The 24,746-nt window shown below is 46.7% G+C and overlaps 1 long non-coding RNA gene and 1 pseudogene across 2 annotated transcripts in view; both read left to right on the top strand.

The window, feature by feature from the left end:
• The window catches only part of LOC308578325, a 792,667-nt gene that overhangs the window by 756,142 nt on the left and 11,779 nt on the right, over positions 1 to 24,746 (top strand). The window lies entirely within an intron of this gene.
• The window catches only part of LOC308578366 (protein CIMAP1C-like), a 28,688-nt pseudogene that overhangs the window by 2,241 nt on the left and 1,701 nt on the right, over positions 1 to 24,746 (top strand). The window contains exons 2-4 of the transcript in view: positions 454 to 623; positions 7,674 to 7,784; positions 8,405 to 8,518. The product of the transcript in view is annotated as a protein CIMAP1C-like (transcript). The remainder of the gene's footprint in view (positions 1 to 453; positions 624 to 7,673; positions 7,785 to 8,404; positions 8,519 to 24,746) is intronic.

The raw sequence follows: 24,746 nt of genomic DNA, 5'->3' as shown, positions 1-24,746 counted from the left end.
TCCCATCATCCCATGGTGACTGGGGCTGATGGGAGTTGGAGTCCAACAAGCTCTTGGGATGTTGGCTACCCTGGCCTAGGTACATGCCGTTAAATCACATAAACAAGCAGCAATCTCCATTCTTTTAGCACTTATGGTCCTTATGTGGCCAAAACAGCACCATCTGTGCAAGACGGAGGGCTCAGCAAGCCTGGAGAAAACGGCAAGGTTTGAAGATAGGATAGGATAGGATAGGATAGGATAGGATAGGATAGGATAGGATAGGATCCCTCAGAGGAGAACACTCCCCCCTCCCCAAATAGCCCAATGTGAACTTAGCATACTTAGTGGAAATTGAATACTGTTTGGGGTGGGGTAGAACGGAGTAGCTGGAACCCTGAGCTGCAACACTCCATGGTGCAACATTTTATTGCAGGTTGGACTTGCATTCATTCATTTACTTTCATTCCCCAGAGCACTGGTGACACATACGACTCCCCACTGCAGTGGGCACACTCCAATGCCGACTTCCAGAGCCAAAGGTGCAGCTCAGCCTGTTAGTTGTCTTTCTGGTATCTCTAAGCATCCAGCCAGAGTGCCGGCCATCAAGAAGCAGTATGCGTCCATCAGTGCCAAGTATAAAGGTGAGCTGTGGGAATAGATGGGGCAAGAGAGAGAAGGAGATCAGGAATACAGAGGTACCTATATCTTTGCCAGTCTGGATGTGTTCAACAGCATTGTTGAAAGACCCTCTGGCATCTGGTTAGCCCCTGTGAGAACAGGATGCTGGACTCGGTGGCTGGCTGGCTTGATCCATCAGGGTTCAAAGAAATTTCAAAGAAATTTTATTGCGGCCGTAGGCCCATACAGATAAAAACAAGACATAAATAACAGTTTTTGCACGTGGGAAAAAACAGCCGCTAAAACACCACTATAACAATAAAATACTGTAGTATGGAATGGAAGGAAGGAATGACATGCTGCACCTTAATTAACTTGTAGTGCTCCTTGGCAGCGCTTTTGGGTAAGGACAGCGACCAGGAACCTAGCCACTTTCAGTGTCGTATGGATGTCCTTATCCTGCAAGATTTGGGCAAGGTGGAATTTTGGTGGGGTACCCTCTAGCTTCTGTATGATTAATCCCAACAAATTTGCCCGTGGCACATTGAACAAGGGGCAAGTGAACATAATGTGCTGAAGCGACTCCGGCGTCTCCTTATCACATTCGCACATGGCGGAGGCTTGGCCCTTTGAGAATCTATGTCTCAGGACATTAGAGGGAAAAACGTTAAACCTCGCCTTGGTGAAGGCCAGCCTATGGGCAACAGACGAAAGGGAGGAGAGGTATGATGGAACGCAGTAAGTTAAAGTGATACCAATGTTCTGGGGCGAACAAACACCTCCCCCCAGCGTATAATTTCGCTGTAAATCGATGTCGTCCAGTCTTTGGCGGATCAGTCTTTGAGCAGTGATTTGATCTAGTTTTAGGGAATCTAGGGGAGAGATTCCATAACTCAGGAGTTTGGCATGAATTCTACTAGTCCAAAGGCTGGAGAATTCATCTCGCCATAGGCATTGGACAAGGTAATGGTCTGGTAATCTGTGCCACAATGATAACCAATAATTGAAGACTTGCTTCCACAGGCAAGTTTCTAAGGATGCGATCTTCAATTCTAATCGGATGGCTGCGTTGCTTACGCACAGGGGGAGCATTAGGAGCCGACGTAGGAATTGGTTTTGCAAAGTCTCAAGAGGAGCAAGATCTGTCATCACGGCCCAGAGCGGGGCAGCATAAGCAAGCACGGGAACCACTTTTGCCTTGAACACCTTTAGGGCCGAGGGAACATGCAAAGCTCCATCCGAAAAGAAAAATCGGAGGAGCGCATATGACAGAGTTTTGGCCTTGTTGAGTAGGTGTTGAATTTGTGCTTTCCACCCCAAATTGTGTTGAAAAATAACTCCTAGGTATTGAAATTTTAGGACTTGCTCTATTTTTGCTCCACCAAGCTTCCATTTGTATAATCTCCGACTTCTGGCGAAAATCAGAATCTTAGATTTAGCATGGTTGATGGTTAATTGGTTGAGTTGACAGTACGTGGCAAAGATCTTCAGAGCTCTGGTTAGTCCAACACGTGTATAAGATAGAATTACCGCGTCGTCCGCGTATAAAAGGAGTGGACAGTGGTAATCCGCTAGTCTAGGCGCGTGTGTACTTGGAAATGAGTTGACTAGGGGTGCTCGCATGTCGCTGATGAATAGGTTGAATAGGCAGGGAGCTAATATACATCCTTGGCGCACTCCCTTGTTTATTGGAATCGAATTTGTGAGGTCGCCCGCAGGAGTAAGTCTCACTCTGGCAAGGGTACCTTCGTGGAGCTGGCTTATAAGCCATAAGAGTCTTCTATCGATGCCCTGTTTTGCAAGTTTCTCCCAAAGAATATTTCTAGGAACGCTGTCAAAGGCTGCCTTTAGATCTAAGAAGGCAGCACAAAGGTAGCCCCGGGGGGGGGGGGGGACGAGTACTTCCGTGCCAGATGGTAAAGAACTATCGCATGATCAGTTGTTGAACGTTTAATTCTGAACCCTGCTTGTTCGTGACCAATCTGATTAGTCTCGTCTGCCCATCGCAATAGTTTAGTCAGCAAAAAGCTGGCATAAATTTTCCCTATGATCGAAAGGAGGCTGATGTTACGGTAGTTTTCCGGCTCCATTGGAGAACCTTTTTTATGAATTGGTACTATAATGGCCTCCTTCCATATTTTGGGGATGAGACCAGAAGCGTTGATTGCGTCGAAGGTTTTGGCCAAGATGTCAGCCCACCATTTTGGGTGTAGTTTGATGGCTTCAGCAGGGATCAGGTCGGGCCCTGGGGCTTTGCCCGGTTTCAGCTGGGCTATTAGCTTGGCTATTTCGTCCGGATCGGTGGGAGGCCAAATAGGTAGGTGGGAAAACAGATGCATCAGATGGTCGGAGGGAGCATCTGCCTGTGAGAAACATTTCTTCAGGAACAATTCCCATGTCGGTGCTGGGATGACTGCCCTTGGGAATTTCCTCGCCCTTCTGTTAATCAAAGACCAGAATTCCCTGGATCTATGTGGTTTTGAAGCAGTAATCAAGGCCTGCCAGCGATTCTGTTGCCACTCGCGTTTGGCAGTTTTCTGCGTGCGTTTGTAAACTTGCTTGGCTTGTGCATAACTAGCTGGCAGAGTAGATGCATCGGAGGTCTTGTACACATTATATATAGCACGGAGGCGCTGTCTTGCTTGTTTACACTAAGAATTATACCAGGGGGCACCGTAAGTATACTCGTTTCGATTTAATATTTTGGGTGGTAGCCTGAAGAAGGACGTAAGATCAGTCGTATGGTGGTGGAAGCGTTTCAACACTATGCTATACTCGTCTGAGGCAGAGTCTATGTTGGAATGGGGCCCGAGGATTTCTTTTTGAAAGAATTCCTGATACCTTTGAGCCTGGGTCTCCGACCATTTGATTCCTCTTAGTTGGAGAGATTCGTTGGTTACCATCTGGGTCGCATGTCTATGGGCCTCTGACTGCCAGTTCAGGGAGAGCTTGGCTACAAGGGGAAGATGGTCACTAGATTGTACATTCTCGATCTTAAAGGTGGAGATACACTTAAGTATATCACTGGAAACCAGCAGGTAATCGAGAACGCTGTTTGATTTAACGCTCAGATGAGTGAAATCCCCTGGAATATCAGGGAGGCATGTTCCATTTAGGGGGACCAGATTTAAACGGATGGCCATTTGATAGAGGAGTACTCCAGCCTCGTTAACTCGTTGGTCTTTAGAAGTTCTCCTCATGATATGTTCCAGCTCATAATTATCAAGGTTTGGGGTAACCCACCATTTGGCTTTGGTTAGCGAGTCCCAATTTGCTGCTGTGCGGGCATTAAAATCGCCACCTATTATGGCCGGGGTGTTAGGAAACTTAACATAGCATGAGAGCAAATGCTCTTCTAGCGAGCCCCATTTAGAGCCCAGTTCGGAGGAAGAGCCCCCAGGTGGCAAGTAAGCATTTGTAACTAGAAGTGAGATCTTTTCCCCCGCAATCAGTCCAGTAAGGGCGTAAGGAGGCAAGGCCTGTACTAGAGTAAGTTTAGAATGTAGGTTGAGGGAGATGCCTATTATTAGGCCCCCTTTAGGGCGGCCTCCTTTCAGGGAGGGGCAGGCAGGGAGTTCTAGAAGCTCAAAGCCATTTAGGGAAATTTTCTCTACTTCCCACGATTCTTGGAGCAAGATGATATGAAACAGGTTAATATACTCCAGGAATTCTGGGTCAAGTTTTTTCCCCCTCCAGCCCGCAATGTTCCAGCTGAGGACTGATAGGGGGGAGTTCCTGTTGTGCCCAATTCGCTGTCATTTCAGGGAGAGATGTGAGTCCTTTGGAGGCAGGGCAGACCCCGCAAAAAAGTCAGTTATTTTACTTTGCACGGCAGGCACCTGCTGAAGGTACCTAGTCTTGAAGTTGGTAGTGAAGTATTCTGACTGAGGCGACAAAACGGGTCTCCCGCTGGGTAACCCAAGGGTGGACACTTCAGTGGGAAACTCCACAGGATTTGCTGAGACTGCCCCACCGCGAGGGCTGAAGGTCGCCAATGAAACCATTTGATTTATATGTCCGGCCGGGTCTTCAATCAAATCCGGGCCATTTTTTGATGTAGGTGGAGCACTCCCATGACCTGATGCTGGTGAAGGTACAGGGGATGCTTGGCGTACTGGTACCGTTTGTATGTCGGGTCTATGCCGCTCAGGGGAATAAGAGGACTCCAGTTCCGGCATTGATGGATTAGATGGTAAGGAATTGTTTTGGTGGAAGGAACTCTGAGATACACTCCTCAGCGGGGGACTCTTGGAGGGCGAGTCAAAATTTATCAAGAGTTGAGGTGAGAGGCCAACTTGTGGGGCAAGACCTGGGTCTGCCAGGCGTCGGTGGGTTTTGCCCACAAATGGGGGAGACATGGGTTTAGGAGCAGGACTAAGGTGAGGAAGACTTCCTGCTTCCTTAAAACACGACTCCGAAAAGCTGGCAGGGTAGTCCTGAAAAGTGGGCAGAACTTTTCCGTTCTTCTGGACATGTATGAGCTGATGATTAAGTACTTCTAGTCTATCAATTATTTCTTGTTATTCTCTCGTTGGAAGGTCGCCAAAGGTGGCTAAAAGCTCTCTTTCCTCCGGCGGGGTCAGAGAATTACTTGCGCCAGTGGGTTTCTTTAGAGCTCGTGGGGGCGTAGGGTAAATCCAGTTTTGGTGCGGGTGGATATCCTCCGGGAGAGGAGGCTCAATGTCCTGAGGTACTCCCGACCTCTCCGACAGAGTCCGCTCCGTGCCGTGACCGGCAAGTAGAAGGGGGTGGATCATGCTATCCATAAAAACTCTTGTTGGGATGATATCATACCTAGCCAAGAGTGATTTCTGCCTGATGATAGCTGAAGGGATCCTTGGAGAGTAAAACGCAAGCATCACTTTCTGTTGCCTGAGGTGCTGGTTCAAGGGTAATACTGCAATGAGATCACATTGTGAGATTTCTATGTTTAGGAGATTGCTTAGATGCTTTTTAACCCCACTCAGAGTAAGCCACCTTGGTGACCCTGCCCCGATGTTTAGGCAGATTTTCTTAGGTTGTAGGGACAACGCTTGGTGTTTCAGTGCAGGATTTGGTTTATATTTAGGGATCACACTTCTTTTTTTGGTTGAAGGTATGGACCTCTGGCACTTCAATTCCCCTGTGTCTACAGTTGGTTTAAACTTTGACCAGGAGTTATCAATTTTCTGTTCGAGGTTACATAGCTGGGAGGATAGCACATCAATCTTCTTGAATATGCAATTAAGGGTTCTGACCACAAGATGGAGATGTTCATGTTGTTCTTGTCTTGCGCAGTCCTCAGCTCCGGCGTCCTGCACCACCCTCAGTGGGACATACCCTCTTCCTCCAAGCTTGCCGTCCGCAGATTTAATCTGAGGTAAAAATAATTCCTCTGGTGTTGACATTTTTTCTGGAGACGTTAGAGGGTAGAAACGGTTCTGAGTTTTCACCCTATAGCAGAATTCAATGGGGTCACTCCGTTTGCCAGGCACGGGGGGGTCGGTTTTTAATTGTTTGGCTCTTGGGGAGGGCAGAGCCTCGTCACAATCCCTTAGGCGTTTGCCTTGGCCCATCGTTATAAGTCTTTTAAAATAGCGGTGCTTAAAAGGTAGTAAAAAGTGGTAGAAAGGTAGTAAAAAGTGGTAGAAATAAAAACAACAACTGAATGTGAGCTGGCGGAGAGCCAGTAAGTCGAAGGCTGCTTCCAAGGCTGCCGGAGAATACAATTATCTGCTCATTAAAGCTGATTTACGATGCAGGCTTTACAGTTATCAACAATGTGAACTCCTGGCATGGGCTCCAACACCCATACAATCTTCAGCAAAAACTTGCAAGGCTGGGAGCCACAACACAGATTTTAAAGAGGATTCGAGATGAACTCCGGCAAATGCGTCTTACCTCATCGCCATCTTGACGCCGCCTCCCATCAGGGTTCCTTTTTTGTTCTTGTGGAAACCCAAGAAGGAAACTGATCTACATTTCTCAGTCACCATCAGAACTTTCTTCCAAGAGTACTGCTAGCATGCGAGACAGTGCATATTTCCTTGTTAATAAATAATAATAAATAATAAACTTTATTTATATCCCGCCCTCCCCAGCCGAAGCTGGGCTCAGGGCAGCTAACAACAATAAAATAATACAACATTCTAAAATCATTTCATTATAAAATTTATTCAAATCAAATTGATGGCAACCATTGGGCTAGAGTTCTGTGAAGATTGCCAAAGGAGGGAGTCAGGCTAATAATATTTTTTTTCTTTTGTTTTCCTTTTCCTGTGGCTGGTATGTCACCACTGCTGTTGTCCTACCAGGGTAACGCTTGTTTAAAGGGGATGAAGGAAGGGGGTTGGGAAAGTACAGGCAGAGCATAGGTGGTTGAGTAAAATGGGAAATCTTCTCTGGCTTGAATTATAGTCCGAGCCACAGAAGAATTCAGGTGCCTTGTAATGCTCACTTCCTATTGCAATGCAAATATCCTGGCCCAAGGCTAGCGAGATTTTACCAGAGGGAGAAGAAAAGTATGTTGTGGGACTTCCATCAGCCCCAGCCAGTCTGGTTCAGTGGTCAGAGATGATGGGAGTTGCAGTGCAGCAACACCTGGAGATCAAACACATCCATTCTTAAGGAAATTAGCCCTGAGTGCTCACTGGAAGGACAGATTGTGAAGCTGAGGCTCCAATACTTTGGCCACCTCATGAGAAGACTCCCTGGAAAAGACCCTGATGTTGGGAAAGATGGAGGGCACAAGGAGAAGGGGACGACGGAGGATGAGATGGTTGGACAGTGTTCTCGAAGCTACAAACATGAGTCTGATCAAACTGTGGGAGGCAGTGGAAGACAGGAGTGCCCAGCATGCTCTGGTCCATGGGGTCACGAAGAGTCGGACACGACTAAACTACTAAACAACAACAACAACACCTAGAGAGCTGTAGCTCCAAAACCCAATATATTATTCAATATATTATTCAACACAATATATTATTCCATTTTGCCCTTTTACCCAGTGTGGCAGCTCATAATCTGCAAATGCTAATGGTTCCGGGTTGTCTTCCCATTATTTTATTCCTCCCCCCCTTGTGGTTCTCTTGCAGGGCCAGGACCTGGGAAGTATGGTAGGTAGCCTCTCACTGGCATTAAGGACCATGACTTCACCAAGTATGCTGAGCCAGCCTACACAATGCGTGTGAAATCCAGTGAAAGATGTAAGATGCTGACAAGTTAGGTTCTGTGTTATTTGGGTTTTCCCAACAGCATTAACTGACCCACAGGGTGAAGCTGGCTAAACAACTGTTAAATTTGCTGGCAAAACATTTGAACAGAGATTGACAACCTGTGTTTTTGGGACTCTCTAATTATCGGGGCCACAGTTGATGGGACCTGGGTGATCCATGATCAAGAGCTGGGTGGCTTTCCAAAGTTTCCATTCCAACTGGATCAATGGCACTGCATGTAGGGGGCTAATGTAGTTGTTTCTTGACTACAACTCCCATCAGCCCCAGTCAGCATGGTCAAGAATGATAGGAGTTGTAGTCCAGCAAGGGCTGGAGGGTCTTATACTGCTGATTATTATGGTTGCACAAAAATCAGGGTTCTCAGTTGTACAGCTGTGGACCTTAGTGGGAAGAGGATGATCTACACTTAAGCCATGTTGAAGGATAACAGGAATGGAGGTGCAGGGGGGCGGAGCTTAACATATTCACTGCTATCTAGCTAGTGGGTGCCTTTAATTGATATCGGATAGGAAGTCAGTCATTGCAACCAAGCTAAATAGCTCAGAATCCACACCATGCCTCATGCAGACAATTCTTCTTTCCTTTGCAAGTGATCTCGATCACGGAGAGTCCTGGGCCCTGCTACTATGTGGACCCAAGCATTTCCCGTCTAGGGATATGGAGACCAGTTTCATTCCGCATGGTGCAAGAGAGAAAGCGGGCATGTAAGTTGAAAGATGAGAGATACTATGATGGTCAAGATGGGGCTGGAGTGGCATCTGTGCAATTTTGTGATGAAAATGTTTCTTTCTCACCTTGTGCAAAGAAGGCTTGTTGGTCAATCCCTGAACATGAAAGAGAGGGAATGAAAAAGAATGAGTGTGAGTGAATGAGCAGGTGTGTTATGCATGAAAATGGATGTGTGGGAGCATTATGTGTGGAGCTGTGGTCTTAAACCACTGAGTCTCTTGGGCTTGCTGAGCAGAAGGTTGGTGGTTCGAATCCCTGAGACAGGGTGAGCTCCTGTTGCTCTGTTCCAGCTTCTGCCAATCTCGCAGCTTGAAAGCATACCTGTGCAAGTGGATAAATAGGTACTGCTCCAGGGGGGAGGTAAACGGCGTTTCCATGCACTCTGGCTTCTATCACAGTGTCCCGGTGCACCAGAATGCTGGCCACATGACCTGAAGTGAGATGAGCGCCACACCGCATAGACGCCTTTGACTATGTATGTAAGGTCCTTTACCTTACATTTACCTTTTACCTGCATGCATGTGGATTTGTGTATGAATGACAGAGAGCAGGGGTAGACTTTGGTAATACGGTTTTCTAAGTGAGGACAAAATTTGGCACTTCCCCCAATATATTTTATTTCCACAGTAATTCCTTTTGGTACAGTTGCTTTTTAATGGGGTTTCTCAGTAGGTACCCACATGAATATAAGTATTAATTATTACTATTATTATTACTATTATTATTGCTACTACCAATATTATTATTACTATTATTATTATTTTATGCCCCCTTGGCTCAGCACCCTGAGCAGGGGAACAGCCTGCACTGCCCTAGATCTGGCACTACAGAGAGAAGCATATGAAAAAGAGACAGGTGGCCTCACCCTCTTTTTTTATCAGCCACACTCACTGTTTGTCCCAGCCCCACTGGTTTGCAGGCCCTGGAAGGTTGACTGCATGGGAGTGTTGTCCATAGGCTGTAAAAGTTTATTCACTCTTTGATAAAAAAAATATTTCTGAGTAGGGGGTTTTCAAGAACCAGACAGGAAAACCAGCTATGTACAGAGACCTTACCTAAGTGGGCTGTTTGATGTGGGAGATTGTCTGGGGTGATATCAAAGTGTAGTTTAAAAGTGTCTGTGACGCCCATCCATCCCTCCATTCATTCCATGTGTGTGTGTGATCCCTATTGCTTTCCAGCTATTGGCCTTGACCGAGTGGGGCTGCTCTGGATAAAGGGGCATTCAAGGAACTGGGGGAAATATAGTTTTCCTGATTGGTGTTCCACCAAGTCAACTGGGTTGAAAAACACTTTTTACCATTAGGGTGTCTAAGTGTCCTACTTTACAGAGGGCAGTCCTCTAGCCAAAGGGTTCTTCCAATAGTAACACCTTGAACCTGGCCTGGTAGCAAATCAGCAGCCAGTGCAGATCTTTGAGCACAGGTGTTATATGCTGACAAGGTCTCACTCCTGCCAGCAATCATGTTGCAGCATTCTGGTCAATCACGCTGGAAGTCTCATCTTCCTGATGCCAAGGGACCATAAGATGTTGAGCATGTGGCTGATGAACGGACAGAAAGGAGAGCCACCAAAAACAGCATAAGGGAAAACAAGAGGGTCATGTTGCTTTAGAGTCATAATCTAGGAAGTAGTCTGGAGGGTACCTATGGAATTAACAGTAAATGACAGTGAATTGCAAGGGAAGATGTCATGGAAGAGATTAATAGCAGTGCACTCTTAACTCCACAGGTGATGAACTTAGTTGGAAAGGCTGCTAGAAGAGGAGATTGGAGGACAATGCCATGATTTTTAAAAGTGGGGGGGATTTTCAGTCAAGGCAAGGAGGATAGTGCCTCTTCCTCCAACATCCTCAAAAGCACAACAGTTTACAAATGATTCAGCTTAAGAACAAATAGAATTCTCAAATTTAGAGAGAGAAAGAGAGAGAGAATATGCAAGGCTTGTCATCTACAAGGAGGAGCAGAGTATTGTAGCAAATACATGGGGAATGCTTTTCCCTTTCGTTTGAGAAACATCAATGGAAGCTTGGGATCTACTAATAGATCAATAAGTGGGGTTTTTTTACTCCTAACATTAGCAAGTAAAACAGCAACTTAAAAAACAAACAAACCCTGCATGGCAGATTGCTCCTTCTCTTTAAGCCTCAATGTTTCTCACCTGTCAGATTTTACATCCATCATTCCTGCCTCCTCCTGTGCTCCTGTAGGATATGATGTATCTGTTACAATATAGAAGCAATGCGGCCACGAGCTGGTAGCTTGAAAGCAAAACATAATGGGAATGTTGGGACTGTTCCGTGGGAAACAGAGGGACAGTCAATTAACAGTGCAGAGAGCACCGGAATTAGCTGAGAGCGTAATATGAGCTGTACAGGAAGTACAGGTGGAGTTTGTCTCTCGGCTGTTGGAGTTTGAAGAGAGCAGTCGTGTTTTTCTGTAACGCTGCAAAGACAGAAATAAAGGCATGTAAATATGTTTCTGTCTATCTCTTTCCCCTGCCGGGGGGGGGGCAGGAAAGAGGGGGGGTGTTCTTCTCACGCTGAGAAGGATCGCCTATCACGACCTAGCCTGTATCCTGCTGGGGAATGCAGACAGGGAGGTCATCAGGAGATCAAGCCGGGTGCCTAGAGAGTTGCCAGGTTCTCCTAATAAAGGCTTGATTCCCAACATCTGGTAGCAGAGGATGGTTTTGATCCATGAAAGCAACAAGAGAGGTTGATGGAGCGTACTTCATCCTCTGCAAGGAGATAAGGAAGATATGGTAGCGTGCGGATGGAAGCACCGGAGGAGGTGTTTTTGCTGAGCAACGGAACCCCTAAGGTATGCTAATTTTATGGCTGTGAGAGTGAACGCGAATTGAGACATTCTTCGGTTCACTGAGTGTCTGCTTTTGGATGAAACCAGCACTGAAAGAGAGCCACATATTTCGCATACCTGAGTCTTGATAAGCCTGGAATGTCCAGTTGCTAAGCAACGAAACGTCAGTAAAGTGGAAAGTTACCGGCCAACAACGGAAGAGGGGCTGGGACTGTGAGAGGCTGGTAAACAGCGTTTGTTTTGTCTAATATCTCACTGCTCTTGAAAGGACTTTCAAAACAGCCTGTGTTTAACTGCCAAGTGAGGCAGTAAACAGCCAATAGACTCTTGGAATTTTACAGGCTCGAGAGTGAGAGCTGAGGCTTGGATTCAAAATGGATGCCAAGAAGGGAGGAGGCTTACCTTACCCACCTCCACTGACTAATGACAATTATTCCTCATGGTCTGTAAAGATGAAAGCCCTGCTTCAGAATCAGAGGATTTTTGGGGTGATTGAAAACCCCATCCCTGCTGCACCAACGCCAGGTTGGAATTCACAGAATGTGAGAGCCAGGACGGCCATAATTCTCTGTATCTCAGATGATCAACTCGTGCATATTCAGAATTTGCAATGCGCGCGTGAGATTTGGCAAACGCTGCTGTCAGGGGTTCAGGAGCAGAGGCACAGGAAAGGGAGGAAACAGAGAGCGAGGGGGAGGAATCCGGAGGTAATATGAGTGATGACAGCGGCCCGAGATCTCTGAGTCTTTCCAGTGAATCGGAAGATTCACAGAAAGGGGCGCCAGTGGTCAGAGCAAGGGGGGCGCCTAGGGGGACACCCCAGGTAGAAGGGACCAGAGGGGACTCAGAGAGCAGCAGTTGGAAATCGGGACCAGCTTCCCCACCAGAGCGCAGTAGGGGGGAGGGGTCCCAGGTATCGGGATCTGGCGGCTCGCCGCAAGCGGGAGGGCAGGAGTTAGGATTGGCCACACCTCCATCGGGGAGCGAGGAAACGGTCAAGAGGAAGGTTGAAGGCTGCGCGCGCGCGCCAAGTTCAAATGCACAGGAAGCCCGCCGCAAGGAGGGAGAAGAGTCGGGGGGGTCAGCGTCAGAAGAGTCCAGGAAGGAAGAGACCACGGGGGGTAGAGGGACCCAGAGGAGAAAGGAAAGACGGAAGAGGTGGAGTAAGGCTAGAGTATTAAGTTGGTGTACAGGAGGCGGAGACTCAGACGGAGCTTCGCCGGTCTAGCTTCTAAGACGTAGAGCTGCGCGCTGCGGCTTGAAAATGGAAACTGTAGCTCAATAAAGAAGTTTGTACAATACTGCCGGCTAGCGTGGTCCTCTGTGAGCTGGGACCTGGAAGCGGCTCTGACAGCTGCGTAGAATACATCAAAGAGATGCTGGTTCTTCAGCGTTGCTGCATTTTGAAAAGCTGACCAATCTAAGGCTAGTGCCAGATGGAGATGTACAAGCGCATCTGACAGAGATGAAATTCTTACGCCAGCAGATGGCGGAATGCAATTTCCCTCTACAGGAAGACATATTCTGCTTCATGATTATTAACAGCCTTAATCGGACTTATGCTGCTGCATCGTGAGTGTCGGAGAAGGCCTCTCCCTCCTCAGGCTCACTCCATCCGGCCTAGGGGGCGGGGCCCAGGCTCACCTTCGCCACAGCTTTAAGAGGCCTCATTGGGGTCTGGGACATCGCTGCTGCTGCATCGGAGTGTCGGAGAAGGCCTCTCCCTCCTCAGGCTCACTCCATCCGGCCTAGGGGGCGGGGCCCAGGCTCACCTTCGCCACAGCTTTAAGAGGCCTCATTGGGGTCTGGGACATCGCTGCTGCTGCATCGGAGTGTCGGAGAAGGCCTCTCCCTCCTCAGGCTCACTCCATCCGGCCTAGGGGGCGGGGCCCAGGCTCACCCCCGTAATAGCTTTAAGGACACTGGTGCTGCTGCAGCAAATGTTGAAGATGTTTATATATATTTTAAGGTGTTTTAAAGGTGTTTTTATTGTTTACTTTGTTGTACCACCGTGAATGGTGGTTTTTATCTATGTATTTTTGTTTGTTCCGTCTTGTTTTGTTTTTGGGGTTGGACATCGAGTGGGGTGGGGATTGGTTTTGTTTGGGCACAATTGTTTTGGTTGTTTTGTTTTCTAATTTGTAAATGGAGGTTAGTATGAGGCTTGGGATTGCTACCGTGGAGGGGCGAGGGAGGTATGGAGGTGGGGGCAGATGTTATAGGCGAAGGGGATTGAGATACGGATATGCTCGTACCCCTTCCAATCTGCGCCCCATCCCGAGGGACGAGGGTAGGGTGAGCAAGGATTACTCACTTCCTTCACTGGTGTTGTGCAATGCCAGGTCTATAGGCAACAAAACCGCTACCCTGCGAGATTTCTTTACCTCGCAGGGGGTTGACCTGGCTTGTGTGATGGAGACCTGGGTGCGCGAAGGGGTAACTGTTACCTTACGAGAGATGGCGCCCCCGGGTTTCTCCGTCCTCCACCAGTCACGGACTGTGGGCCGGGGGGGAGGGGTGGCAGTATTAATCCGGGAAGATTGTTCTTTCAGGGCTCTACCATCGCCATTGATCCCTGGCATTGAATGTGTTGGCCTAGTGTGGGGCTCCGAGGAGAGCTTGGCTGTCTGGCTGGTGTACCGGCCACCTAGCGTACCAGCAGCCACCCTGTCAGGCCTGTTGGAGGCGGTGGCCGGCTGGGCCTTGGAGTTCCCTAACCTATTGGTATTGGGAGACTTCAACTTCCACGCTGATGCCACTCCCTCCTCACAGGCTCTGGACCTGGTGTCTTCCATGGCGACACTAGGGCTCTCCCAGTTTGTTTCGGGCCCCACACATCAAGCAGGCCACACGCTGGATTTGATCTTTGGCGCCGGTATAGATGTGATCATGTCTCCTTCGATGAAGGTGCCATGGTCTGATCACTATGCTCTGAAAGCCAGGATTGATGTTCCACCCCCACCCTGCTTAGGTGGCGAGCCGATTTGGGCTCGCCCGCAGAGGCTGATGGACCCTGATAGATTCCGTCAAGCCTTGCGGGACCTTTCTCCCCCTGGCGACTCATTGACTGAGCTTGTTGAGGGCTGGAATACCCAGCTCCTGGCAGCCATCGATGAGATTGCACCTAAGCGCCCTCTACGACCCCGCAGAAACCGGGCTCCCTGGTTTACCGAGGAGCTTCGGAAAATGAAGCGGGACCTCAGACGGCTAGAGCGAGTATGGCGGGGTGCCCGTGACGGAGCCTCAAGAACATCTTATAGGGTTTTTATGAAAACCTATGAGATGGCAGTGAAGGCCGCTAAGACGTCTTACTTCTCGGCTTGCATTGCATCCGCTAGGTCTCGCCCGGCGCAATTATTTAGTATAATTCGGTCTTTAACATCCCTTGAAGGACAGCCAAATTTAAATAACAATCTGACACACAGCTGTGAGGCATTTGCGAGCTTTTTTGCGGAGAAGGTCCTGTTGCTCCGCCATGACCTCCCTGCCAATTTGGATACAATAAAGGAACTGGAGGCCCCTCGACTGTCCTCGGGTCCAGTATTGGACCACTTTGACCGGATATCTCCAGCCGATGTGGACAGATTCCTCCAAGCTGGAAAGCCCACCACCTGTCCTCTTGACCCGTGCCCGTCATGGCTGATTAGAGCGTGTCCAGACGAGGTGCGGGCCCCCCTGGGGGATATCATCAATTTGTCCCTTGGCACCGGGATATTCCCAGGGGAACTGAAGGAGGCGGTGGTGCGTCCGCTCTTAAAGAAAACATCATTAGATCCCTCAAATCTATCCAATTACCGCCCGGTCTCGAATCTTCCATTCCTGGGTAAGGTGATTGAGAGAGCGGTTGCTGAACAGCTTGGTAGGTTTCTGGATGAAACATCTGCTTTGGATCCATTCCAGTCCGGCTTCCGCGCTGGTCATGGGACCAAGACGGCTCTGGTCGCCCTAACAGATGATCTCTGCAGGCAGCTGGATCGAGGCGGGTCGGGGCTGCTGATTCTTCTAGATCTGTCAGCAGCCTTTGACATGGTCGATCACGAACTCCTGGACCACCGCCTTGCCGACGTGGGGATCCAGGGCACAGTCCTTCAATGGCTGCACTCGTTTCTCTCTGGTCGGGGACAGAGGGTGGCGCTTGGGGGGGAATTGTCATCGCGCCACTCCTTGGTGTGTGGAGTGCCTCAGGGTGCAATTCTCTCCCCTGAAGCGTCAGGCAAAAGTCGTACCAAGTCCCAGGTGAAACCTGCAAAAGACTTCCGGTCAGCACCAGCGACAAATGGCGGATTCCCTCTGAGCTCCGGAGGGAATCGGCTCCACGGGGACAGGGTCTGACCGCTGCGGCGAAGCGGGACCCGAAGAAATCTCAGGCGGGGAAGCCTGAGAACTTGGAGACTCGACGGGCTCCGTTTGCGCCCCCCTTTTTAAAGGCTCCGGAACGGAAAGGGGGTGTGTGGCGCGGAGAGCGCTGATTTCTTTCTGGACAATTGGAAGCTAAAGCAACTACCCGTGAGTAGGAGTAAGCAAGTAATTGGAAGAAAAATTTAGTTAATTTGGCACCGAAACGGGAAAGGCACAAACAGGAAGTCTGCCTCTTCCAACTTGTAAATAGATTAAAGTAAAGAGACTGTAAAGCTGTAACCCTGAAAGACGACTTTTAAAGGTCAAATCCAGCACCAAAAAAGACGACTCCCCTCCGGTTTGCAGGAGTGGAGGGGGGAGAACCGAGCATTATTTTACCTGCAAGAAAAGAGGGTGTAAATATATTTCTGCTGTCTCGGAAAACTGGGAACGGACTGCCTATGACAGGGAAGGTCGACCAGTGGGAAGAATTGTCTGCATGTTAAGGGTAAAGAATATTGACACTTTGAGAAAGATACAGTGTTTATAGATCTGCCTTTGACTATAAAGTAACTTTTTAGAGACACTGAAACTTTTCTAAAAGCATTGAAACTCTGGCTTTTGAGGGATATTGGAACTTTTAAGAACTATACTTGTTTTTAACAGTTGCATAGTGAAGTTGGAAGGGTGTCCCCCTAGAGGAGACTACGTTGTAACAACTATTTTGTCATCAAGTTACCAAGCTCTGGAAAATTACTTTGCAAAACAAACTCACCAAGCGTGTGACTGACCTTGGGCTTGTTATGGCAGATGGGAAAGGGAAGATAGAGCTGGTGAGTGGCATACAGGATAAAACTACCAGATCCGGCAGACAATACAAGACTGATATTACTTTTCAGAGAAGGGCCTCAACATCCGGAGCGGCAGGCACAGTAGGAGCTGCTGCTTCGCAAGTAAAATCAAAAGCTATGTCATCTGAAGAGCTATTGGCTCAGGCACTTGGCAAAATTGATGCATCTTTGGAAAAATTAGCCAAACAGGTTGCAGAGACAAATAAACAAGTAGCTGGGGCCTCAGCAAAAATAGATTTGAACACTCCAAGTATTAATGAACTGGGGAACAAGGTGAACTCCAATACACAGTCCATTGAAAAACTATTAGAGGAATCAGCCTCGACTCGACAGATTGCAGAGGAAGCTAAGGATATTGCAACTGCTGTTCAAGAGAAGATACCACCGGTATATAAGAAATTAGAGGATCACGACCTGACACTCTCTATGATTGAATTACAAAGAAAGGAGAGAAACCTAAGAATTAGAGCAGTACCTGAAAGTGAGAAAGACAACTTGATAGACTTCCTTACAAAGGAATTCACAGACTTTTGGCAACAAGACCTGGGGAAAGATGAATTCAAATGGTGAGTGCATTTAGACTCAGCAAAAGACAAGGAAAGAACAGAGCAAGAGATTGTTTGATCACCTTAAGAACAAAAGAAGAAAGAGATAAAATCTTGAATCTGCACTACCAAAGAACCTTGGAAATTGAAGACTCATTTGTTGAGTCCTTCAAGGATATACCTAAACACATTTTGGATATAAGGGCTTATTATAAAGATCTTGTCGGCCTACTTAGAAGAAATAAAATACTCTTCAGGTGGGAATTTCCCCAAGGTTTATCTTTTAAATACAAAGGAAGGAAAATAAGAATAAGGACAGTGAATGATACAGACAAGTTTCTGAAAGATCACGAGGAGGACTTACAGAAGGAAGTGGAATCAGGAGAGGAGCTGACTGCATCAGGAAAAGGAATTCTAGACATAGCAAACTTGTCATTTGGATTCCCGGGCCCAGGGAAAGACACACCACCGACAGAAGAACAACAACAACTCGGTGCAGTTGGAGGGAAAGCTAAGTAACTTACCATGGCTCTGCAACTTTTAACCTGGAATTGTAATGGACTGAATTCCCCTCGGAAGAGGAAATCTGTTTTTCATGTATTAAGGAAAGAACAATTGGACTTGATTTGTTTAAAAGAAACACATGTAATGAGGCTACACAGGAAAATGCTTATTAATAAGAGATTGGGACAAGAATTTATTTCGTATGACAAAGTTAAAAAGAGAGGCTTGGTGATATATGCAAAGGAGAAATTGCTACCAAAATTTCATAGAATCATAGAGTTGGAAGAGACCACAAGGGCCATTGAGTCCAACCCCCTGCCAAGCAGGAAACACCATCAGAGCACTCCTGACATATGGTTGTCAAGCCTCTGCTTAAAGACCTCCAAAGTAGGAGACTCCACCACACTCCTTGGCAGCAAATTCCACTGTCGAACAGCTCTTACTGTCAGGAAGTTCTTCCTAATGTTTAGGTGGAATCTTCTTTCTTGTAGTTTGGATCCATTGCTACGTGTCCGCTTCTCTGGAGCAGCAGAAAACAACCTTTCTCCCTCCTCTATGTGACATCCTTTTATATATTTGAACATGGCTATCATATCACCCCTTAACCTCCTCTTCTCCAGGCTAAACATGCCCAGCTCCCTTAGCCGTTCCTCATAAGGCATCATTTCCAGGCCTTTGACCATTTTGGTTGCCCTCCTCTGGACACGTTCCAGTTTGTCAGTGTCCTTCTTGAACTGTGGTGCCCAGAACTGGACACAGTACTCCATGTGAGGTCTGACCAGAGCAGAATACAGTGGCACTATTACTTCCCTTGATCTAGATGCTATACTCCTATTGATGCAGCCCAGAATTGCATTGGCTTTTTTAGCTGCCGCGTCACACTGTTGGCTCATGTCAAGTTTGTGGTCAACCAAGACTCCTAGATCCTTTTCACATGTACTGCTCTCAAGCCAGGTGTCCCCCATCTTGTATTTGTGCCTCTCATTTTTTTTTGCCCAAGTGCAATACTTTACATTTCTCCCTGTTAAAGTTCATCTTGTTTGTTTTGGCCCAGTTCTCTAATCTGTCAAGGTCGTTTTGAAGTGTGATCCTGTCCTCTGGGGTGTTAGCCACCCCTCCCAGTTTGGTGTCATCTGCAAATTTGATCAGGATGCCCTTGAGTCCATCATCCAAGTCGTTGATAAAGATGTTGAATAAGACCGGGCCCAAGACAGAACCCTGTGGCACCCCACTAGTCACTCTTCTCCAGGATGAAGAGGAACCACTTATACCGAAAACAGAGACTGAAAAGACTCAACTTAAGAACTACCGTCCCATATCCTTATTAAATGTGGATTACAAAATTTTTGCTGATATTTTGGCTAAGAGGCTGAAAAAAGTACTGATTGAAGAGATTCATAAGGACCAAGCGGGTTTTCTGCCGGGAAGACATTTATCTGATAATCTGAGGAACGTAATTGACATTTTGGAAAAGTTAGAAGTGAATATAAACACTAAAGCAGTTTTGATATTCGTGGGTGCAGAGAAAGCCTTTGATAATATATCTTGGAGTTTTATGAAAAAGAACTTGCAGGGTATGGGGGTAGGCCAAGGTTTTGAAAATGGTATAGGTGCAATATATTCTGAACAAAAGGCTAAATTAATTGTAAATAATGTGGTTACGGAACAATTTAAGATAGAAAAAGGAACACGACAGGGGTGCCCAATTTCCCCATTGCTTTTTATATCGGTCCTGGAGGTTCTGCTCAATATGATCAGAAGAGACCGGCAGGTTAAAGGTATACAGGTCGGAGCTAAACAATATAAATTGAGAGCATTTGCAGGTAACCTAGTTTTGACGTTACAGGAGCCAGAGTCTAGTACCAAAAGAGTATTAGAATTAATTCAAGAGTTTGGTCAGGTGGCAGGATTTAAATTGAACAAATTAAAAACTAAGGTTTTGGAGAAAAACTTAACATCATTGGAAAGAGAGAAGTTCCAGAATGAAACAGGTTTGACTGTGGTTAAGAAAGTGAAATACTTGGGGATTAATATGACAGCTAAAAATGGAAATTTGTTTAAAGATAACTATGAAAAATGCTGGACGGAAGTTAAAAAAGATTTAGAAATTTGGTCAAACTTGAAGCTTTCCTTGTTAGGTCGAATTGCTGTTATAAAGATGAATGTATTGCCAAGAATGTTATTTTTGTTTCAATCATTGCAAATTTTGGACAAAATGGACTGTTTCAAGAAGTGGCAGAGAGACATTTCTAGATTTGTCTGGCAGGGCAAGAAGCCCAGAATAAAATTTAAAATATTAACTGATGCAAAGGATAGAGGTGGATTTGCCCTGCCAGACTTTAAACTCTACTATGAATCAGCGGCATTTTGCTGGCTGAAAGAATGGCTGCTTCTTGAGAACACAGACATTTTGGATTTAGAAGGTTTTAATAACGTTTTTGGGTGGCATGCATACTTGTGGTATGACAAGGTTAAAGCACATAAAGCATTTAAAAATCATATTGTCAGAAGAGCATTGTTTAATGTCTGGATAAGATATAAAGATTTACTTGAAAATAAAACCCCAAGGTGGTTGTCACCGATGGAAGCAAAGGCCCAGAAAAAGCTCAATATGGAGGCCAAATGGCCGAAATATTGGGAAATTTCGGAACAAGAAGGAGATAAACTGAAATTACAGAGTTTCGAGAAATTAAAAAGTAAAGTGAGAGATTGGCTCCATTATTATCAGATAATGGAGGCCTACAATTTGGATAAAAAAGTTGGCTTCCAGGTGGGAAATACTAAACTGGAAACAGAACTGTTAGAACCCAAAACCAAGATTTTTGTCAAAAATGTATAACTTGCTGTTGAAATGGAATACTCAGGATGAAACGGTTAAATCTGTCATGATTAAATGGGCACAAGATGTTGGACATAATATTAATTTTGCTGACTGGGAACAGTTGTGGACCACCGGAATGAAATTTACGGCATGTAATGTCTTAAGAGAAAATATTATGAAAATGATTTACAGGTGGTACATGACCCCAGTCAAGCTCGCAAAAATCTATCTATCATTTGCCCGATAACAAATGTGGGAAATGTAAAGAAATGGAAGGTACATTCTTTCACCTTTGGTGGACGTGCCCAAAGATTAAGGCTTTCTGGGAGATGATATATAATGAACTGAAAAAGGTATTTAAGTATACCTTCCTGAAAAAAACAGAGGCCTTTCTCCTGGCCAATTGGTGCCAAAGAAGGACAGAACTTTTTTTATGTATGCAACGACAGCAGCAAGAATACTTATTGCAAAGTATTAGAAGACGCAAGATTTGCCCACTTTGGGAGAATGGCAGATGAAGCTGATTGACTGTATGGGACTGGCAGAAATGGCTGGCAGAATCCGTGACCAGGGAGAAGAGTCGGCAGAGGAAGATTGGGAAAAATTTAAGGACTATTTACAAAAATATTGCAAAATTAAGGAATGTTTTAGTATTGCTGTCCATGAGATCTCACCCAGCACTTCCCTAAGTTTTATGAAGTCGGCTTTCTTAAAGTCAAGAAATTGAGTCCTAGTATGCTTGGCTGCTCCTTTCCGCTGTATAGTAAACTTCAGAAGAGCATGATCACTCGCGCCTAATGATCCATCCACATCTACCCCACTAACCAGGTCATCAACATTGGTTAGGACCAGATCTAAAATGGCTGTTCCTCTTGTTGCTTCTCCCACTTTCTGGACAATGAAGTTGTCTGCAAGGCCAGTGAGGAATCTGTTTGACCTTATGCTCTTGGCTGAGTTTGACGTCCAACAAATATCCGGGTAATTGAAGTCCCCCATTACTACTATCTCCCTTCCTTTTGCATGCTTGGCCATCTGTTCCAGGAAGGCATCATCTATGTCCTCCGTTTGGCTTGGGGATCTATAGTAAACTCCCACAATGAGGTCTCTGTTATTCTTCTCTCCCTTAATTTTGACCCAAATGCTCTCACTTTGGCTTTGAGGATCTAAATCTTGGATCTCTTCACAGGTATACACATCCCTGACATATAACGCCACTCCTCCTCCTTTCTTGTCTGGTCTGTTTCTCTGAAATAGATTGTATCCCCCCATTATTACATTCCAATCGTGGGTAGTGTGCAGACTTGCAAGTTTCACAGTCCCTTCTCCTGCAATTTGCAACGTCCTTCCATCAGCCAGGTGGATCTCACCTTCCTGAGGCTTGAAGGAGATAAAGAGATGGCGATCCTTCGAAATGTGGCGCGTACAGCCTGAATCAACAACAAAGCTGCCTTTGGCTGTTGGAGCAGTCCTTACAGCAAGCAAACCCTTGTTTTCCACTGGTGTGGGCTTTTGCAGCTTGCCCCCCTGTTTCTGGTCAGCAGACGTGCCTTTAGCCTTTGGTGAAGCTGAGCCAGCAAACAACGCTTTGTTTTTCCCTTGCGCGGGCTCTTCACCCTCCCTCTGCTCCTGGCCATCTGCAGGCGGCTGCCTGTGTTTACCTTTGCCTTTCCGGCCTCTGCAAAGGCGATGGCCTTGGTTCTCACGAGAACCAGAGCTCTCAGCTGCCGACTCCTTGGCTCCCCCTGGAGGCTGGAATGCTGCCTGGGATGACGTGACGGTCAGCTCCCCCTGCAGCTTGCAACCGGTGCCCTCAGCATCCCTACATTCATTCGCATTCTGGGAAACAGCTAGGACCTCCGATGCAGTCAAACTCTGGGCTGGGATTATTGGCTTGTGAGCTTTCATCAAAGCAGTCCACATCCCACGTGCAGTGGTGTTGCCAGCCAGCGTCTTAATTTCCTCAAGAGATACGGATAGGACTATTACGTCTATCGCTTTCGAATCATGCGATTTCCATCTCTCTGTCAGAGGAACCGGAGGGGGCTCAGAAACGACATGCCACACCCCAAACTGACGCAGCAAACTCTCACACCATTTTGCCCAGGTTTCATAATTCTGCCCATCCAACTTAGGGCATTCAGCATTTGCCTTTGGGCACTGAGTGGCCTCTGAAGCTTCAAAAGCGTGGAAAAACTCCATTCCAGCTTTTACAATTAGCCGTGAGTCTATTTTAACTCGAGAGACTCCTTATCTTGGCAGCCATTAATCACGAAGCCTTTTTGGCTCAGCTCGCAGGCCAATTAGGCCTTGCCGGAGATCAAAGGCTCCTTGCGAGGTAAAACAGAAAAGCGTCCCTTTCCTTTCGCTTTTCCCCCAACATACCTCAAACGCAGTCTGTTGCAGCTTTACTCTCCTGTAGGTGCTATGAATCTGGGCCCGGAACCTTGTTGTTGGGAAACTGCCAGGGAGATAACGTCCATCACGGCCCCCAAGCCGGAGTTCGGAGATTCCATCGGCCTCCCGTAGTCACGCAGATCCAACAGTTAGGGGCACAAAGCCTTTGGAATTCCTAGCCACATTCCAGGGCTTGGTGCACCCTCTTTCAGCAGAAAGCACAGTCAAAAGCTTGCACCGCAGAAGAGCAGAAGAGCATTTTTACAGACTTTATGCTTTTCTGCTCTTCTGCGGTGCAAGCTTTTGACTGTGCTTTCTGCTGAAAGAGGGTGCACCAGCCTAGGAATGCAGCCTGAATTTCCAAAGGCTTTTGTGCCCCTAACTGTTGGATCTGCGTGACTACGGGAGGCCGATGGACGTCCAGAACTCCGGCTTGGGGGCTCATGATGGACACTAATGGATCCAACAGTTAGGGGCACAAAGCCTTTGGAATTCCTAGCCACATTCCAGGGCTTGGTGCACCCTCTTTCAGCAGAAAGCACAGTCAAAAGCTTGCACCGCAGAAGAGCAGAAGAGCATTTTTACAGACTTTATTTAGAACATGAACAGAACAAAAGAAAACACGTCCATTCTCAGTCAGCGTCTCTGACCATCTGACAAAAACGAAAGGAATATCTGAACAAAAACATCCTGTGATCAGGACATGCGCAGACTCTGTGACTCCCCAAAGCCTGCTCCCTTTAAGGTGGAACGGAAATATCCTAACATCCTGCACATTCTCTGAGGACTGACTTTGCTCCTCGTCTTCATATACCTGATCGACTGTAATGAGGGAGAGATCCTCAAATGGAGTCTGCTCTTCGTCTTCCATGCTAGGGGAGAGGACCTCAAAGTGATTGTGTATTTCTAAACAATCAGAGTGAACCCTGGGCCTCCTACTTCTTTGAGTCACGTTTCTCCATATATCTGGCTCCTGTGTTGGTGAACTAGCCTCCTTCTCAGGGGGAGTCCCCTGTCTCCTCCTTGGTGGAGACGGTGTGCTCTGTTGCTTCCAAGAAGAGCTCCAGCTCTCTAATTCTTTGGAGCGTAGCTACATGTTCCTCCAGTTGCTGGACTTTGTCTTTTAAAAGGGCAATCAACATGCAATTACTGCAGGTAAAGCTGCCTGCAACCTTTGGCAAGATGGCAAACATTGCGCAGGAATTGCAGGCGACTGCAGCTGTTCCCTCCCCTTCCATCTTGAGATCGTGTCGTTGGGGGTGGCTACAGAGGTCCTCCATCATAAAAAGCTTGAAGACAGGACAAATAACTCCCCCCCCAAAAAAAAGTCCAGAAGACGACGCAAGTAATCAAAGCTTTTCAGCGAGTGTATGCTGATGTGATTGGTCCTCTAGCACCATCTAGAGGCAATGCAAGATATTATCTTGTGTGTGTGGATTATTTCTCTCATTATGTGTGGGTATATATATTGCAGAAACCACAAGAAGCCTTAGAAAGGTTTAAAGAATTTTGTGACAAGGTTAAGAATGTTCATAATGCTAACATTGATTGTCTTTTCACAGATGAAAAGCCAGTTTTTCTTTTACAGGATTTTCAGGATTTCCTGGATAAGAAAGGGATAAGGCACAAGACACAAGACTGCTGTTTCTGCAGAAGCATGGAACAGAAGTGTCTGTGTGCAAGTGAACAAAGAATTGTAAAATGGCATGAAGGCACAATTGCTGAGTTCACATTTGCCACATGAGTATTGGGCGGAGTCGATATTGTGTTATTGTTAGTCTTGATTGAGAAAGGTTTCAAAAGATTTGGGAAGTTCTCCTTTTGAGAAGCTGTTCCGTAGAAAACCTTGTGTTGCCCATTTTAAGGTTTTTGGGTCTCATGTGAAGACAGAAGCTCCAGGTGGAGTAAAGAATGCTAGAGGCATTTTTGTG

This window comes from Podarcis bocagei, assembly GCF_964188305.1.
Source record: "Podarcis bocagei genome assembly, chromosome: W".
NCBI classification, from domain to species: domain Eukaryota; kingdom Metazoa; phylum Chordata; class Lepidosauria; order Squamata; family Lacertidae; genus Podarcis; species Podarcis bocagei.
This window is presented reverse-complemented; position numbering and strand designations above follow the sequence as displayed.